Here is a 13,055-nt window from a genome sequence, read left to right as displayed (position 1 = left end):
CGCTAGTGTTACAGGGCCGCAGATCCTGTTCCAGGCCCCCTCAGAGGTGTACAGTGGATCTCGTCGAAGCTGAGCACGCTCAGAAAAATGTCACATGAGAGCTGAAAATACCATGAAAAATAATGTGCTATGAAAAATAATTTTCTTGATAGTTAATGGTATGCTTCCATTGGTCGTGGTTAGCTGAAAGCAGTATGAAAATGTGAGTGCTTTCAGAGGCCTTGGAAGCCAAAGGACGTTTCATAGAATGGGGCACTTTGTGTACACCGTTGCTGTTCATGTCAGTCTCATTACTTTCCTGGGCCTAATTTATGATTTGTTTATGCATAGGTAAATGATGTGGAGCATTGGGAGAACTGGGGAAATAGTGCACGTTACATCTTCCTCATGTTTCATACTAAAAGGGCATAAATAAATAGCCTTAATCTTCAGTTACATGTGTGCACAGCAAACCTGAAAAAGTGACTTTTGAGCCTGTTATTAAAAATAAAGAGTTGACCTATAAAGAAATTTCTTTAGGCATTTATTACTGCAGCTTGCAGGCGGCTTTGCACAGTGGCTAATGGAAAATGTGCTCTTTACTCAGTTGGTAAACTGTGTCCCCACCACAGCCTGTCACCCTGCCCCAGTGTACAGACAACTGTCTTAGAAGATGCTCATGCTGCTAATTTTCCGGTGGCTGTGCTATTTTCAAATAGGCCATTCACTCCTCTGAATTTGCAATACTTAATTTAGTAGTTACCTTTTAGAGAGGGAAATTCTTTACTTCCTTTTGCTTGAATGTTTGTGTTGAATATTTAATGAAGCCAGCTGGAACAATACAGGTGAAGATACACTCAATCTTGACTAGGTTGTGACAGCTGAAAATGGTTTGTGGTGATATTTTACACACCCAGGAAAACTGTGTAACTCCTCTTCCAAGTACTGAGGCATGAAAAGTTGAAGTACAAATGTCTGACATTTGCCACACTGTTTCGTATTTTGCCATGGCAAGGATAGCACTATTCTAAAACATTTTGGTGACTGTGACTTTTGAGCATCTTACAACTTGTTTCCAGGACATTAGTGTCCCACAGCTGACGCATAGTGCAGGAAAAGAATGTTGTAACCTGGATTATTTACATTCACGACTTTGGTACTAAATAGGGCTTGGGTGGTTATAGGGTGGTGAAAGATCATCTGTTCCAAAAACATTCTGCCCACATGGTTACCATACTGCAGAAGCACGGTAAAACCAGCCAGACAAAAGAAAATCCTTCATGGCAGTTAGGGTTGTTTTGTTGGTTTCTCTTGTAGAGTAAAGCATTGCCAGTGGTCCCTGTGAACCACTGTTGGGATTTACCTTTTTAAATCCTTACCATTTTCAATTAGACACTAAACCACTAAAGTTATTTCCCTCTTTGGGAATCCTACATGCATTTACTTTTAATAAGAGATTGTAGAAGAGGGGAAAAAAAAAATCAGAACAATTCTGCTCTGGTCTGCTAGACAACCTTGAACACTTTTAAAATTTTTCTTAAATCCTCTGACATCATTCTTCCCTTGTTAGTTCGTTCCCATACCACAGCCACCTTATCCTGCCACTGCTCAAACCCAATTACTAGCAGAAACACAGGCCATCGCAGAGGAAGAAAGTGGTTTTTTTTTTTTTTTTGGTTGAAGTACATTTATTATGATTGGGATTCAGCTAAAGGAGATGTGATGTTCCAAAGGAAGTTAAACACAGAGAGAGACTAATTGAGTTGAGATTTTTTTCAGCTGATAGCAAAAAACTTCACAGAAGGAGTGGTACTCCTGCTCTGTTCCCTGTAGACATGCATATTAGATTCTCTTCAGTTCATTCACAAAGATAGCTGAAAGCTTAATTAAATGCTGGAACCTGAAAGGATTTATCTTGCTTTACACTTGCAAATAACATTCCCCAAATGTTGAAGAAGTGGGAGTTAGAGATGCATTTGCAGCCCTAGAATTTGTCTCTCTTCACAGGGGAGCTGTGAGGCTACTGATGGACAGAGGATATGGGGAATGTGCTGCATCGCAGTCTCAATCCCACTGTGCAAAGAGTTGTACCACACAGCTGTACTCAGCTTAAAGGGAATCCTTTTGGATGACAAGTTAAAAGCTGGTTATCATTTTTTACAGTTGGTTTTGGGGGAATAAAAGGAAAATTGCTGCTCTCATTGAAAAGCTGCTCGCTGCTGCAAGCAGATATTTGAACCAGAGAACCTCACAGTTGTGGTTTATCACTTAGATACATGGCTGACTTTGAACATATGAACTCTGAATTTTCACAAAAATGCCTGGAAAGAGAGTTTTACAAATTTATTGACTAGTTTTATTAACAAACCACAGATGGTTTTAAAGTAGTGATCTAGGTTTAAATATGAAAGAAATGAAAAGGAATGGTATGACACTTAATGCAAACAGTTTTAAAAAATAGCATAATCTACACTGGAATGGGCTCATAGGTAAATGTGTGTTCCAAGACATTAAGGTTATTATTGCATTGCATTATATAAACTGTCATGTTCCAAGACATGAAGGTGAATTAACTGTAGAACTTTAATCTTGGCTTTGGAATCTTAATCCTAACTTTACTCTGCCGAGGGTGGGTCTTCCCCCACCCTTACTTTCTGTTTTCCTTATTTGTCAAGTTAGCTGGCATTTCATAGCAAAGGATAGCAATTTCTGAAGTAGAACACATTTAGAACTAAATAAATCATTGGCTGCCTTTAACCTCATAAGCCAAAGCTTTAGTTAAGGTTTTCTTTCTTCCTAAAACAGAAAATTTGTTGATGTGCAAGACTCCCAAAGCATCTTTCCAAATGGTGCTAATCTGCTGATTTTCACTTAAGATTGTTTCATTTATGGACAATTGAAGGTACTGTTGGCTTCATAGGAGGTATTTCTACACACTGTACTAAGAAGAATAAACAATATCTAGAGCTGTGAACTGCCTTCCTAACCCAGATAATCCACTTCTGAAAAGCAAGGCAAGACAAAGTGTTTGAGTATCTAATTCCATCAGCTTTAAAAGAGAAGGATAGGAAAATAGTGCTGAAAAGAATGTATTCATCTGGCTAAGTAATGGACTGAAACAGCTGTCACATGAGCTCAAATTGTGTCTTTAAAGACAGAGTTCTAATAGCACCCTCATCATAAGATCAAGTTTCAGGAAACATAATATCTTAAAGGAAAAAAATATAACAGTGTTTTAATTAAAATGTTACAAAATTTAATACTTCTACAATAATGCTAAAAGAAATTTCCCTTCCTATTGCTTAACACTGCACAGCTTTTTGCACCATGTGTAGTCATTTTCAAACACATACCACAACCACCCAAAAATAAAAATTATCAGTCTTTCAATTGAAATCTGATTTGAAATATGACCCAGAAATTTAGATTCAATTATTTTTATAATTGTATTATTTTCATGCCAAATTAACTTGGTTTACAGAGCAAAAGGGTTTTTTCACCTTCAGTAACTCTCCTGAAAATCAGTCCAGGTTGTTTTTCTTTTTGCTTGACCATTTGCATTTTCATGCCTTATCAGAACTTGAAATTTATCATTCCTTCTGAGCCAATTATGTTTCCCTTTATGTCAGCATACCCAAATTTGTTCATATAATGATCTCAGCAATGCTTGTACTTGAGACACTTGTCTTCAATAAAATTAAAAGCATTTGTTTAATTGGAACTTCTGTTATTGAACAATATTCTCTGTATTTCAGAAATTGTAAAAATACCAATTAAGTGTTTGCACTATTTAAGCTTATTAGAATCAGAGGTAGCTATGGATTTTCATTATTCTGGATCCCACATTTCAACAAAGCCTTGACCATACCTGCAATTTAGAGATTTCAATGTTAGTACATTGGCTAATTACAATACGAGTCAATGTTTGTTAAAGTGGACATCAGGGCTAATCTGTTTCCTGACACAACAACTGAATTCTGTTGATTCTTGCCTTAGAAATGCTTCACTTCAGGCCACAGAATAAGCTATCTTGGGCATTTATGAGACTCAGTAATTGTAAAGTTGAAAATATACAATTATTCTGCCATGCATCAGTGTGAACAGAGAGGGCTAAAATTAAACTGGAATTAATGAATCGAGGGAATGGAGTGTCACTTTGCAGAGTCTGATTTCTTGGAGCAAAATTGACTCATTTGCAGGATCGTCCAAGGTAAAGTAACTCAGTGAGTACTCTTGGAGCAGGTGATGCCTGTTGTCAGTTTACCATCACTTGAACAAGAAACACAGTCCACTGCCTGTCAAGATATGTCCCTGTTGGCTGCCACAAACTGGCTCATATTTTGATATTTTCCATACTCTGTGAATGTTCTGCTGAAGGGCTTTATTAGTCTTTACCTCATATGTTGAAGCTGAATGGCTCTTAATATATGATGTATGCTTTTATTTGAAATTTGCTATTTGAGAAATAAATTTATAGTAATTACTCAATATAGAGTGTCATCCACATTCTCAGGCAGGAGAGATATTTTATAAATATGCTCTGCAGGGCACACTTCTCCAGGCATCCCTATGTAATTGACTGCAGTTTTTAGACTGTCGTCGCAGGGCGTCTCCAAAGGGGTAATGATTGCCATTGACTCCATGGTTCTCAGAAGGCTGATAAATCACTTTGTTATACTATACTTACTAAGAAACTCTTTGCTCTTACAGACAATCATGATACAGGTGGACCCAATTGGTCCTTCAACCTAAACACCATCACCATTGGCCAATTAAGAAACCACCCTTTGGTAACTAAATCTCCATAACATATTTCACATGTTCACAGCAACAGGTGCAACAAGTGAAGATAAGAATTGTTTCTCATTCTTTTCTCTCATCTTCTCACAGCCTTGCCCAGGTTAATGCCTGGGAAAGCCATGCATTGCTTTCTGTGGCCAGAGAGCTGCTGCCACATTAGACCTGCCATGTAAAACCTGTAGTGCTCAGGTAGTCCTAAGCAGGAACACACTTGCTGGTCTTTATTAGAGACTCTTCTGGGACTGAGAACTCTACATTCAATCAGCTCAAAAGTTCTTTGATTTCTTTTTTTAGGTTTATTTAGTGAAGTATTTTTGACACATAGTAAGCATTTATTATGCACAAAACCCTGTCAGAGGAGTACTAAATTAAAGTACTGATTAGAGCCTGTCTAGTTTCCTCTTGTTACTTAGTTTTGCAAAGAGAAAAGGGTAACAGTACCATGCACACAAACAGACTAGAAAGCTGCAGTAGGATTGCATTTGCTGTTTGTATTGACAGAACTGCCATTTCTCCCTTCAAAATCTTTAAGTGCTTTGAATTGAAACCTTTCAAAGGTCAGCAGTCAAGATGTAACCCCCAAAATTTATGGATCTGCTAATATGTGAAAAGGCTCTGGTAGCTCCTTGCCCACATTAATGTTTTACCTAAACATAGCTAACTCATTGCTCATTTATGCCAAGACCTTTTTTACACTTTTCCCAGGAGGCAGGACTGCTGAAGGGGCTGGTGTCTCTCTGGGTTCTTTCAAATTTCTGTCTGTCTTGCATGGAGGTCGTGGCACCAAATTAGGGATGACCAACAACTGGTCTCTTCAGCTCAGCACTGAAGGTCTTTGTGGGTGTCAACTACCATTTCAACAGAAACAAGAATTAATTTATATTGCAGAGAAGTCCCATCATAACCTGTTGAACTCTGAGGCTTAGAGTATTTTTAAAGATGATTTTGTTAATTCGTGTAAATCATTGACCACATGTTTGTTTGCTAAAATTAGTTAACACAGATTCCTAAGTGTGAAAGTTGTTTACATTAGCTTATTCATATAGTTCTAGGATTAGTAACCTAGATAGCAAGGTGTAGTCTAAGTTTAGGAGATCTATGCTGTGGCATTATGTTTGAACATGTCAGAGCCACCATTAGAATTTTTAAACCCTCTGGGTTTGTAAAATTTCTCTTCATAATAAATATGTATTAAACTGAGGACTGCCAAGTATAGGTGGCTTATTTGTGAATTTATGTATCTGAGAGGCAAATGTGAAACAAAGAATCAAAAGAAGCAAGAATAATAGTCAAAAATCTGATATATCTCATGTGCATTATTCAATCAAGAGCGGGCTCCCAGACAAAAACATGTACAATTAGTTATAATTCTTTTGAAATCATTACATGCCAGGAAGAAAAACATATATCAATTTTTAACAATCAAATTTAAGCAACATGATTAAATTTCAAAACAGACTTAAGAAATGTCTTCCAATATTTTGTTATCTCTTGGGGGGTTAATGATGCCAGTAGCTCTCACTGAGAGATCTGGTATTTTTTAATAACTTCCATCAAAAAAGTCAACCCACATGCTACAGGCTGATGCAGAGGAATGTTATTTCCAAAGCAAAAATGTTTTTACAAAACTTCTTAGCCTTTTCATTCATTGGAAATTGAGTCATACTACTTATGTTAGAAACATCTCCTGCCTGTCATGGTTGAGGTGACTTATATATGATTTTTAATTTTTTTACCACTTTTGTGGTACTGGCAATGTAAGGATGTAATTTTATCTCTGTATTCAGCTATAATGGTACTAGATCTGGGCTTTGTTCTGTTATAGTCTTGTAGAGGCCAGAATTAGTCATTTTTCTAAGATTTTTGCATTACTAGCCAGTGCTTCAGAGAGACTGGAACAAATATATTGTAGAAGCAATGTCATTAGGAAGGATAAGATACAAAGAGACAATTGTCTGCTCACATATTGCAAGAAGAAAATTATTTTGTCTCCCAATGATCTGTAAGAATGCCCTTGAAGTCCATTGCTACAGTGTTTCTGGAGGCAGTGCTTTCTGTAACAACTGAAATAAATAAGCTTCTTTCTTTGTTTTCCATTACCTGATGTCATCATTTATGCCAGCATGTAGTCAGTGTGAAAAAGCTTCTCTGATGGCATTTTGCAGTCACTTTGCCCTGCTATGAATAGTGACACCCTGTGCAGTTGTGATGGGCATGGGTAGAAGGAAGGTGCAGTTTTGTAGCCTTATCTTCCATCAGGAGGTCATCAAAGTGTGCGCCCAGATAGAACTACTGTCAGACCAGTGTATCTAGTGTCCCTCAACTCTCTCAAGAAACCTGTGCTGCCAAAGTCCAGAGAACTAGATGGAAAAGCACCTAATGTATTCTGCCATTCTTGTGTATGGCTAGGTTTTTTTCTTGTGAGACACAGATTTATTCCATGAATAAACCACATAAGCTCATTGTTCTCAGGTCCTTGACATGTGTTACTTTCTTTCTTGACCACTCTGCTTTTCTGCATGGTGTTAACAGGGTCATTCTGAGAACTCATCAAAGGCTGAGAACCTTGTGAGATTTGTATCATGTTAAATTTATAGAGCATGAGCAGCTGGGGCTGAAAGACAAGTTTCGTTACCCCTCAGCAGTGTATAGTCTGAGGCATCTAGCTGAGAAGCTATGATACCATCCTGAAGGAATAGTTTGTACATGTTTCAAGGTCAGCTTGTAAATACAGATATTTTATTTCAGTTGAAAGATCCCATTTTAGTCAACGTTCATGAGCAAGACCTTACTAGAAGAAGAATACTTATAGGAGTAATTTTTTTTGTTCAGAACTGTTTGTCCACAACTGATGCAAAAAACAAAAAAGAGTTTTTTTTGTTTCAAGAAGCCAACTCCAAAATTATATTTCCTTGAGATGATTCATGTGGTGGTGCAGTAGTGCCCCTGCAAGGCAGTCGAAGCAGGTTGGCAGTGGTCCATGGTATTTCAGGCTTCAGTGAATCGTGGAACATAGTTGGCTTGTGTGAGCCATCTTGGTTGATTCAAGGCTGGTTTAAACACAACAGAGCACTTAAGCACATTGCTGAATTTTAAACCAGAGTGGTGTCTTACGGCTTCACATCTGCTTATGCAATGTTTTGGGAAAAAAGATGTTACTATGTGTGGCAGGTGTATCAAGCAGGGAAAAAATCTTTATCATAATATAAGTTCTGAGGCTCAGGTCCTTCTTTAGTTCCTGTATTTAAATAATGTGCTTCAGATGTCAAGAAAAAAATAGATTTTATAATTTCCTTAATGAATACCCAGCTTGTCAAAGTTCTTAGCTCAAGTTAGCACTTTACAATGTGAATCCCATTTTCAGCATCAAGCAGCATAAAACCCTGACACATTTGCAAAACCAAGTGAAGTCTGAGGTAGCAAAAACATTTCCAGGACTGTGGAAAATAATTGAAGGTAGCATTAAATCTACTTGATTCTCTTCCTTAGCAACCACCTAGGTGTCCAGATAGGTAATTCAGAACAAATGTGTTCCTTTGAGTGATTGTAAACAACTGGAATGAAAATCCATTTTCACATCAGTTGCTAAACACTGACCAAAGGGACAAATATGATGCTAAACCATGTTCTAATCTGGGGGAGGTATAGAAGTCTGTCTGTCTGTCTGTCTATTTATACATCTATCTCTTTTACAATAAAGCACTGGGTCATGCATGATCCATTGTTGGAAGACAGAAGAAAAAGAGCTACATGTCGCAATTATTTCTGCATTTGCCACCAACTAAAACATCTCCTGTAAAATTGTCCTGTTTGAGGTTTCTGCCTTAAGATAACTTTTGCACCTGCTGTTCAAAGATTAAATTGCGTCTGTTGAGAATTGTCATTTGGGGTCAAATATGTTATCAAACAACATTTTTTATTTATTTGTGCAGCTAGAGCACCTGAATTAGGAAATCTTGCTCTTCATTTTGAGCTTTACAGTGGATCTTCAGCATAAAATATTTGTTTTGAGACAGTGAAAACACTAAGGCTCTCAGTTTTATAGCAGGAAATAAAAGAAAAAAGGATGTAATTTCTTCCTGGATTTCTCTACAGTAATATATCTGTATTATTAATATTTCAGTTGCATAAGTAATTCTGTACACATCCAAAAACCAAGCAGGTACCCCAAAAAGTTATAGATTTTAATTATTAATTACTTGATTCTTTCACTGTCATCTCTTGTAAGTACTGTCCTCCATGCCATTCTCACACCTTTGAATGGCATTGTCAAAGTAATCTTTATGCCAAGCACTAATTCACCATCCTTCTTGATGTGTGCAGAATATGGCATAAGAGCAATAAGAAAGTAAGAGCAGTGTCTGCTTCTTAAAAAATAAGCTATGATATTCCCATCATATAGTCTTATAAAGAATTTTTGCAGAAAGCTTATCATATTCCTCCAGAGAAGTTACTTGATGACAGCTATAGTTCTTTATTTTTATAAGTTATTTATAAAAGATAAAGATATGTTATTCATAAAAGTTTTATAAAGTTATTCTAGAATGCAGTTATTCTAGTACAGTTTTTCTAGAATTACTTCTTTATGTACACAAGCTCAGTAGCAATCAACATTAGTAAATTAGAATTATCTCCATTCATTGTTTTTAATACAGAAAAGCTGAATAGTCAGTGCTTGACAAAGAAGCAGAGTAGTAATGGCTGAAAACACACCACTGTTTTTAACAAAGTGGATGAATTGCTTGCTCCGTGTTGCCCCCTAAATGTTGCTTTCTCTTTTGCCAAGATCATTTACTCAAGCTGCCTCTTTTGGCACATACAGTTTGTGGCCCATAGAGTCAAGTAAACCCCAGGTTTTCATCCCTTTTCCCATCAGGGATTAAAATTTCTATGTAAACAGAATCAGGTAATGATACAAAATGCAAGCTAGGAATTCCATTTTCTATGCTCTTAGATCTTTTAGTGTTAGTGTACATTCATAGTTGCTTCCAACTGAAATCTATCTCATGCCTATTTATTTTGTTTACCAACAGTTCCCAGGACAAGGTAGTGTAAGAGGTTTAAAATGTATTTACCATTGTCCACATCTCATTTTAAGAGTTATAACTTATGCTCCATATTAATGCCTAAAGAGCAAGACTGTATTTCTAGGAATTGGAGCAAAATAGGGCTTCAGCAAAAAAAAATACTCTCTGGCTGGATTATCAAGTGGTATAAGATTGTCCAAGGTTTTAGCAGTGATTAAGGAATGCAAATGAAGTGCAAAAGAAATGCATGTTGTCCTAAGTGCTGAATGATATCAAGAACTAATGGAGCAATCAGCCCCTTTTATCCAAAGAGTCATTTTACAGTAGAGGGAGAAAAATGTGGTAATCACAGCCTATAATGTGATGATGGCAGATATAGTGAGAGTGATAGTCCTTTAAAGTTCGTATTACATTTTTCACTAAAGATCAACAAGTTCAACAGTAGCTGAAGTCAGACTTCTATAGGCAGCTTTTGTTTCAGCTGTCATTACCTCTTCATTACTTGCCATCAATGAAAGTTTTCAAGCAGCAGATACAGTCTTTGGCTTAGCTGTGCTCAACTGATGCACCAAAACACACTCAGAAAGGAAATACTGCAAGATCATTTGATACACAGTGACTTAAACATGGGGAAGAATTAATGTCGGAGTCCAGGACATCCCTCTGGCTGCCCTGGCTCTTTCAAGACCCTGGCAGGGGGCTCAGAGACCTTGGCAAGAAGTCAAAAAAACCTGTGGCTTTGATTTTAGCCCATGGAAAATGTTGATAAGTCTGTATGAGGAATTAAAAGCCACAAGGATTTTAGTAGTATGATATTTGAACTAACACAGGGTGGAAAAGTAGAAATTTGGGGTTTTTAGAATGTAGTTCAGGGGGTCAAGATGGAGGAATTTGGGCGTGTCCTAACCTTCTCCTTCTGCTTGTCCTTCATGTCTTGGTGTGATGGTGACACCATAGAGACACACTGTCCAACACAGATGATAGGTATTGGCACAGTATTGTAAACATAGTACACATAATTTTAAGTATATAATGTAAACTCTGCCTGAGGCAGGAGGCAGATTGCTTCCTTGCTAGACAGACCTCAGCAGGTCAGAGAAAGAATGTTATAGATAAGGAAAAATAAACAACCTTGAGAAGTCAATCCTATGCATTTCAGACTCCTACTTTGGCTGCATGAGCTAGGGAAAAAGGACTTTTACAATCTTGGGGTCCCAACAGGCAAACCCCGAGAAATTAAAGGAAATAATAAAAAAGCAGTGAATCACAAAAAATAAATAATTTATTTTTGCTAATAGAGCTACATAAAAGTAAAAATAAAGCAGTGGACGTGCTTCAGGTCCAATTGATGCTTACAGAATTAAGGTTCCTGATATTTAAGATTGAGTCACACTGTGTGGCAGTCATGGTAGATTTTCTCTTGGCTATAAAAAAACCCTGATTCCAATAATAAAAACAGTTTCACTCAAATTCTGCAGCTTAATTCTTTTCCCTTCAAACCAAACTCAAGGAGCTGATGACACAGAAGATATGGGAATTATATATCACATAAGTGCAGAATGATCTAATTTGCTCTGATGCAAAAGTCCTAGAGAAATATGCTGCTGAGGCGATCCAATCAGGCAGGGTTTCTTCTTTTCCTGTTCTAGTTTAGAAAGCAAAAAAATTGATCTGAAAACTAAAGCTATGCCCTCCAGAGAGTTACTTTTTCACAAAATCAGTCACACATGAAATGCATAAATCTTGCAGGGAAAATAGACATCAAATCCAACATGGTGGTGTTATCGTAATTTTAGAGCTTCAGTAATGATATTCCAGAGAAATTTATAATGAACCTACAAAAAGAAGGAAGTCTGGAAAATTCACTTTCATTTAATACATGAATTAAAACAACTGAGATAGTTCTCTCTAATCATAGTAAGCAAACCTATGCCTGAAGAACTGTCAAAAAAATCTTGCTAATGTAAGTAGAGTGTACCCAAATGTCTTCAGAGTTTATTTAGCCAAATAGAAAGGTACTGAAGTGTGATGTCTTTTTCTGCTACTAATAATACAACAGAGTGTGATTATCTAGAAGGCTCAGTGGTGCTCAAAGTTGTTCTCTTTTGTATCTAGGGTGGCAATTCAAATCCTGACATAAGTGAAGATGGTGAATTCTGTTGCCATATCTGCTCTAAGGGAATTGGTCAGAGTTCCTGGTAAATTGGTATTAATCACATACAAAATATTTCATGATAAATTGTTGCCCTCTTAATCCTCAGAGAAAGAAATAATATGGACTGAAGTAGGCAGGAAGAACAAAATTCTCACTAGTTCTGTAGGTTGTTCCCCTTTGGGCAACAGATTTACATTGAGGAACTGAGCCAGGAACACCAAAAGAAATCTTGTAATGCTTCCCACCTACATCTTCTAGTACCAGCCTTATGCTTAGCCAAACTTGGTCAATTTTGTTTCAGAATTCTTCATGAAAGGCATTTGCAGGTCTACATTGAACCCCTAAATGACAGCTAGAAAAATAACCAACAGAAACTAAGAAAGTTAAAGCATCTTATTTTTTTTTACTGAGGAAAACACCTTTCAGATTTGCATTCTACTCATTCTCAGTGGTAATTTATTCTTTAGTCTTGTGCAACAGGTCATTAACCTGCTTAACAACCCTAAATTTAGATGTTTTCCCTTTAGAGAAATGTAGTGAAAATACCAAATTTTTCTTCCACTTCATTTTCTTTGATAGTTTACAGGAATGCATGAACTGGGATTTTTCTTTCACAGTGGCAAACAGTAGTTTAGCTGTTAACTACATGGGACCTAGATTTGGGTCTGTATGTCTGTGTACAGTCTTTTTATCTGCTGAGTCTGATTATATTCAAATAAATATTATCTAATGACTGTTATCACAGGTAGGATATTTCAAGGATATTTCAACTTCCACCACCATTTGACAGTAGCCAGAGGGTATCACTGCAAAGTTATTTGGCCATCTTGATCTTTTTTTTCCTAATCAGAAACAGGATGAAAATCTTTGAGAGAATAATTTAAAGTTTTCATCCACATCCTCCATATTTTACCTGCACCAAAAGCTACATGACATGTTTAAAACACAAATCACGTGAAGAAAGCAGAAGCTAGAGCTATTCCTGAAAGCACAGTGACAGTTCAAACCCCCTCCTGGGTTTTGCTGCTTTCTCATTGGAATTGGTGGACAGAAGTTGCTATTCTAAAGTTAAGTTTAGATTTCCTATATTTCCT

The sequence above is a fragment of the Lonchura striata genome, chromosome 5 (genome assembly GCF_046129695.1).
Source record: "Lonchura striata isolate bLonStr1 chromosome 5, bLonStr1.mat, whole genome shotgun sequence".
Taxonomy (NCBI): Eukaryota; Metazoa; Chordata; class Aves; order Passeriformes; family Estrildidae; genus Lonchura; species Lonchura striata.
The sequence above is the reverse complement of the archived record's forward strand: the minus strand, read 5'-3'. Positions refer to the sequence as shown.